Raw genomic sequence first — 6,255 nt, 5'->3', positions numbered from 1 at the left:
CTTGAAAGCTGCAGCCTCAGGCCTGCTAGAGTTGATGCTGGACCCGCAGCTGCTCACCACCAGCTCCATGCCCACCGCCTAGCGGGCTGCACCAGGGGAACAGAGGGTGTCAGGGCACCGGAAGGCAGGGGTTCTAAGGATCTTCGAAGTTTAGCACCTGCTTTGGTATCCCACCACCACCAGCGGGACACCATTTGACAGCCGGAAGTCAGAGGCCAAAGCACGTAAGTCGCGGTCGGGGAAGTCACGGGGCTGGTTCTGGACCCTGGCAGCCAGGGAGGGACAAGCTGAACTGGGGACTAAGAGGCAGTGGCAGGAGGGGGCGGCCTGCAGGGTTGGACCCGCCCCACCTGCCCTGGCTTGCCTCAGGCTTCACAGCACAGCCTCCCCGAAGGGCCCAGCTCACTCCACTCTCAGGGGGAGGCCCTTTCTGGCCCGGCCCTCACCGGCAGCCTGCACACAATCCCTGGACCCCGAAGGCCTCAATTTATGATGCAGAAATAATCTCGGTGAGAGTGAAAAACAGAGAACCTGTCTAGCTACTTCCTCTTTGCAATCTCCCCTCGTCCCTGTGGCTTCCCGCCAACCGCCAGATGGGAGGCTGGAAAGAACGCAGCGCGGGAGGGAGAGGAATCTGCGGGCAGATGGATGTTGGTGGCTTTGCCTCTAAAACCTGTTGCTCTAACCCACGGGCTGCTGGTCCCCGAGACCGAGTCTCCAGGAGGGGTCAGAGAAGCCCCGAATAGCCGTTTCCCCTGCAGGCCGCCAGCCCTCAAACAGCACTGAGGGCGGATATACCAGCCACGGCACAGGGCTCGGCCGATTCTTGTTTTTCTTTTATGCCCTGCTTTGTTCCAGAAGGGACTGGAGGCAACTTACTGGAGTACACAAAACACAATAGGACAAAAATAGATCCCAGAGAAAACAAGGTTGGGACAAAAAGTATGCTGCACCAAGAGCTGTTCTGGGGGGACGTGTGGGAAGAGGTCTCTGCAATCTCCAGGGTGGGCTGCAAACCTGACTCCGAGTCCCCATCAGTCACAGTGAGGAGGGAAATTCACCTGTCACAGAGGTCTGCCAGGCCGAAAGTGTCCCGGAAGCAACTCAGCTGTTTTTTTTTTTTTAAGATTTATTTATTTATGTGCAGGCCAGAAGTGTAGGGGATGGGGTGGGGTGAGAGGATCCTCCTGAGACAGAGTGGGGAGCAGAACAGGCGGATCTACTGAAATACGCTGCTGAGGGGAGCAGCGGGGAGACAGGAGAGGTCTGCTGCGCCATATGGGTAGCTCCCTGACCGGGGTTGAACTCATGCTGCAGTGGCTGTGGATACTTCACAGTGCGGAGACTTAACCCCTTGCACCACCAGGCCCCCAGCTCAGCTATTTCTGACATTGAGGTCTGCAGGAGACCCCTGTGAGCCTTGGAAGGGAGCAGCGCTGGGAGTTCCACCCTAAACAACAGTCTTTTCCCAGATACAGGCCTGCAAACCCCATCCAGTGGTTCTGCTCTGTCTTAATGGAGCACTGGATGCCAAGGCACAGATCAATAAAACCCACTCTAGGGAGAGCGAGACCCAAGTGTTCCAGATCATTCATCCGTGAGATACAATCGAGACACTTTCAGAGCAAGGTTTATCAGCCTCAGCCAGCACTATTGGCAGCTGGGCCTGTGCTGCCTTTGATACTAGGAGGCATCCTGGGCTTTGTAGAACTCTGGCAGCCACCCCGGCCTCCACCCAGGAGATGCCAGCAGCGCGCCCCACTAGTTATTTATCCACGATGTCCCCAGACACAGCCAGATGTCCCATCAGGGCTGAAATCCACTGCTCTTAGAAGAGTGTGAGACAGTTTTTTTTTTTTTCCCCCAAGTTAAGACAAAAGTGTCTCAGATCATGTGTTTTTTATTCAAATGGAGAAAAGGCTGAGGACGTCCCGTAAGGGGAGATACTATACTTACATCTTAAATGACCAACTTCGTGGAGAGAACTGGCACTTCTTTTAGCCAGTGACCTGTTACCAGAGGGTAAGTAGCAACACAGAGGCAGCTTTCTAGTTTCTCATCCTGGAGTCAGAAGCAGAACTGCATGGGGATCCAGGGCAGCGAGAGGGTGTGTCATCCCCCGGCTGACTTGGAAGAGGATGCTGCTTTGGTATCATTTCTGGCAGCCAAAGTTCCTCCCCCACCAGCCAAACCAGCCGCCAGGGCCCCATGATGTAGTCTCTGATACAGAAATCGGAGGCACAGATCCATTGAGTCATTAGATATTTATTGAGCACCTACTATGTGCTAAGCACTCGGAGAGGCACTGGAGGGCCTGAGGGTACACAAGGCTGTAGATAAGATGGACAGGGTGCTGCCGACTTTCACAGACCCCTTCCTCCATAATATCATTAAAATTGTATTTACGACTATGTTAGCATAAAGAGGAATGTGTTAATGCTACAACAAAAAACCTTGGACCGAATTGTTTATACATTTTCTTTTGGTTTTAAAATGTTTAGGGCCTCCCTGGTGGCACAAGGGGTTAAGACACAACCTATGTAGCTGTCCACAGCCTCTGCAGCATGAGTTCAATCCCCTGCTGGCCAGGGAGAAACCCACATGGCACAGCAGACCTCTCCTGACTCGCCCGCTGCTCCCCTCAGCAGTGTACTTCAGTCAATCTGCCTGTTCTGTTCCCCACTCTGTCTCTGGTGAATCCTCTCAACCCCTATGCTTCTGGCCTGTACCCCAGCTCTTGTATGCATAAATAATAAATCTTTAAAATGAAAATAAAAAAATGTTTAAAAACATTTTCATGGGCCCAGTGGTGTGAGGACAGAGAACAAGAGGGTCTCACTTAGGATGAGGTGACAGACGTCTCCCTGCCAAAGAGGATGCAGCCAGGAGACGTCCAGGTTACACCCCACTGTGGCTGACGCCTCCGGGTATCGGTGGCCTTCCCGAGAGGGGGAGACTGAAGGTGGCCCCAACTGGTCTGAGACACATGGAAGTCATTTCAGGTAGAAAGAGGGAGAAGAATGTTTGTGTAACCCCCATGCCCCCCTCATGTGTGGAAGTCCTAATGTAACAGTAGTTGGGGAGGGTCTTGGGGAGCTGCTCAGATAAGGTGAGGTCATGAAAGAGGGAGAAGAATGTTTGTGTAACCCCCATGCCCCCCTCATGTGTGGAAGTCCTAATTGGGGAGGGTCTTGGGGAGCTGCTCAGATAAGGTGAGGTCATGAGAACGGGGTCCCCATGATGAGATCAGTGTCCTTATCCCTCTTTCTGCCACTTGAGGACAAGCAAGGAGGAGAGCCCTTGCCAGATACCCGTGGGCTGCACCTTGACCTTGAACTCCAACCTCCAGAGCCGCGAGAAATGTCTGCTGTTCAAGGGCCCTGGCCTGGTAATTTATTATAGTGGCCTGAGCAGACAAGACAGTGGGGAATGGCTTACGTGTCTGCAGCTGTTCATCTACATGGATGTCGTGGCCCAGGGATGGAGTTCAAGGTCAAGCGAGACCAAGGGCAGTGCTATGGGCTCCATGAGCACCCAGCGGGGAGGATGATCAGGATGGGTGGGCTTCTGCCCCCGTGCCCAGCTGAGTCTCCTTCCACCCCAGCCCCACCCAGGGTGGATTATCCAGCTGGGAGCAGGGAGGGACTGCCCTCCCCTTGCCTGCTCTCACTGCTCACACCCATGGGTTTTGCACACAAAGTGGGCACAAAGGATTCCCTGTGAGAGCCGGGCCCGGGGGGGTTTCCATCTGGACTCCGTCTGTCTGCCATGTGACCAAGAGTCATTGACAGATAACAGACTGGAGGGCAGTGTGTGGTGGTGAAAATGGACTTTTCCTTCCAGACTCAATTGACCCAAAGGCAGATCAAACTTGTGACCTTGGCCTGCGATCCATCTAATTGGGCACATCAGGAGCGGCTGGGAGAGTCAATCCGTGATGGTGTCTGGGGCCGGGGGCGGGTAGCGGGGGCTCTGGGTTCTGCAGGAATTATCTTCACTGTCCCCTAAGTGAGGGGGAGGGGTTCATGCACCCCAGGAGGCAAGAAGGACCATCCACTGGAGTATGGGAACAGACAGGAGAACATAGCAAGTAATTGTGGTTTATTTGTCCTATTTTTCCATTCTACAAAGTATTAGGGCTGCAGGAAGAGTACCCTTTCCTGGGGATGCTCTCCAGCCCCTTCTCGGTTCTGGCACCTGCTCCAGAGTTTCTTTCTAAAACTCAGATGGACTCTGCAAGGCTGGCTCCTGTCCGTGATTCCCCAGGCCTGAGGTTCAAGACTTTCCCAAGCTGGGCTTCGAGCCCCTAACCTGTCTTCACAGCTGACTTGCCAGATGCGGCCTGGCAGGGCCAGGGTAGTTTCCTGAATGCACTGATGCTAGTGCTGGAAACATCGCCCCTGCACCTTGAAACCACCCTACCTGCCGACAGCTTTGCTCCCGTCCTCCCGGAGACTTTCCTTGTGCCCTAGCAAGAGCTAAGTGGCCTCCCCGTGGCTCAGCCGATGCCCCCTGTTTCCACACTGCGGTTCCTTGGTGATATCCCGTCTTCATTTTGTTACAGGGCAGCCCCGATATATAACGGGGTGCCTGATTGTGGGTCCTCAACCCACGCGCTTAAAAAGGACTTATTAATACTCCACTGCAGGCGCATACAAGGTTAATAAAGGTTTATTTACAAGGGAAGGGGAAATGAGGAAATGCACAGCTCAGGGAGAAAAGAGGGAAATAAAGTCTTAAATGCGTCCTACCCTTTCTGCTGCCCTGGAATCCCAGTGGCACTCTGAGAGCTGGCCGCAAGCCACGAGCCGTGAAGCCAAGAGGAGACAGACCCCAAGGCCCACGTGTCTGGTTTTATACCAACCCTGGCTGCTTAATCCCACCCTCAGGTCCCAGCCCCCTTCCCTTGGTGGTGATGGAAATTGTCTTTCCCAATGTCTTGACGGCTTTGGTCTGGAGTCGGGGTGGCGTCCACAAAGCCTACATGGAATTAGCTCAGGACATCCTCTCCCCCTAACAGTTTCCTGACTGTTGCTGTACCACATTTCTGCAGATGGAGTAGCTTAAAAAGACACACTTGTTAGCTCACAGTTCTGGAAGTCAGAAGGCTAAAATGGCTTTCCCTGAGCTGGCAGGTCTGCGCTCCTTCTGGAGGATTCAGGAAGAATTTGCTTCCTCGCCCCCCACCCCCAGTTTCTGGAGGCTGCCTGCCCTCCTTGGCCAGCGACCCACACTCCCTCTGCAGGGCCAGTGGACAGCATCTTCGAATCACTCCCCATCACTCACTCTCTCTTCTTTCCTCCTTCCCTCTGACCTTCCTGGCTGCCTCTGTGAGGTCCCTGTGATGACACTGGACTCCTCTGGGTAACCCAGGATACATCTCCCCGCCCCTGCCCAGCTCCTTAATTTCACATCTGTGTGATGTGATTTGCCGTGGAAGGCAGCTTTTCACCAATCTCAAGAATTAGGACGTGGTCACCTTTTTTAAAAAAAAAAATATTTATGCATACAAGAGCTGGGGTACAGGCCAGAGGTGTGTGTGGGGGGTGAGGACTCACCAGAGACAGAGTGGGGAGCAGAACAGGAGGATCTACTGACATACACTGCGGAGGGGAGCAGCTGGGAGACAGGAGAGGTCTGCTGCGCCATGTGGGTAGCTCCCTAGCCGGGGATTGAACTCCTGCTGCAGTGGCTGCTGGTAGCTTCACAGTGCTGAGACTTAATCCCTGTGCCACCAGGGAGGCCCAGGACTTGTGGATCTTTGACCCACCGTTGTTTGGTCTGGCACCCCCTCTAGGCTGTGTTCGGTTCTTTCTGTATCCTTCCATGCAAGGAGAAGTTAGGAAAAATGTTGAGTAGCTGAGTGAGTGAGTGAGTGAATGAGGGAATGAATAGCCCCCAGGCTAGGTGGGGCAGAAGCCAGAGGAGGGAAGCAGGAGAGTGGTGGAGATGCAGGAGCAGCTAGCGTGAGCTCGGACCACGTCTTCCGACTCATTTTGCTGGCAGTGGGGTCCCCTGGGCGACAGAGGAGAGGCCTCCCTTCCCACTGGGCACAGGGGCTGTGGGGGGAGTGGTGTGGGGGGTCTGTGGTCAGGAGGCTCAGCCAGGAGGGCCTCTGGGCACGGTCGTAGAGGAGAGGGGGTGCTTGAACACCAGGACACTAGTGGCAACAACAGCAGAGGAGAAAAGCCATTGGGGTATCCCCGGGCCAGGGCTGACTCCCTGAGCCCAGTGCACCCTGTCCCCTTGACTCTC

This window comes from Talpa occidentalis, unplaced genomic scaffold (genome assembly GCF_014898055.3).
Source record: "Talpa occidentalis isolate TD23 unplaced genomic scaffold, MPIMG_talOcc4v2.1 talOcc4.7, whole genome shotgun sequence".
NCBI classification, from domain to species: domain Eukaryota; kingdom Metazoa; phylum Chordata; class Mammalia; order Eulipotyphla; family Talpidae; genus Talpa; species Talpa occidentalis.
This window is presented reverse-complemented; position numbering follows the sequence as displayed.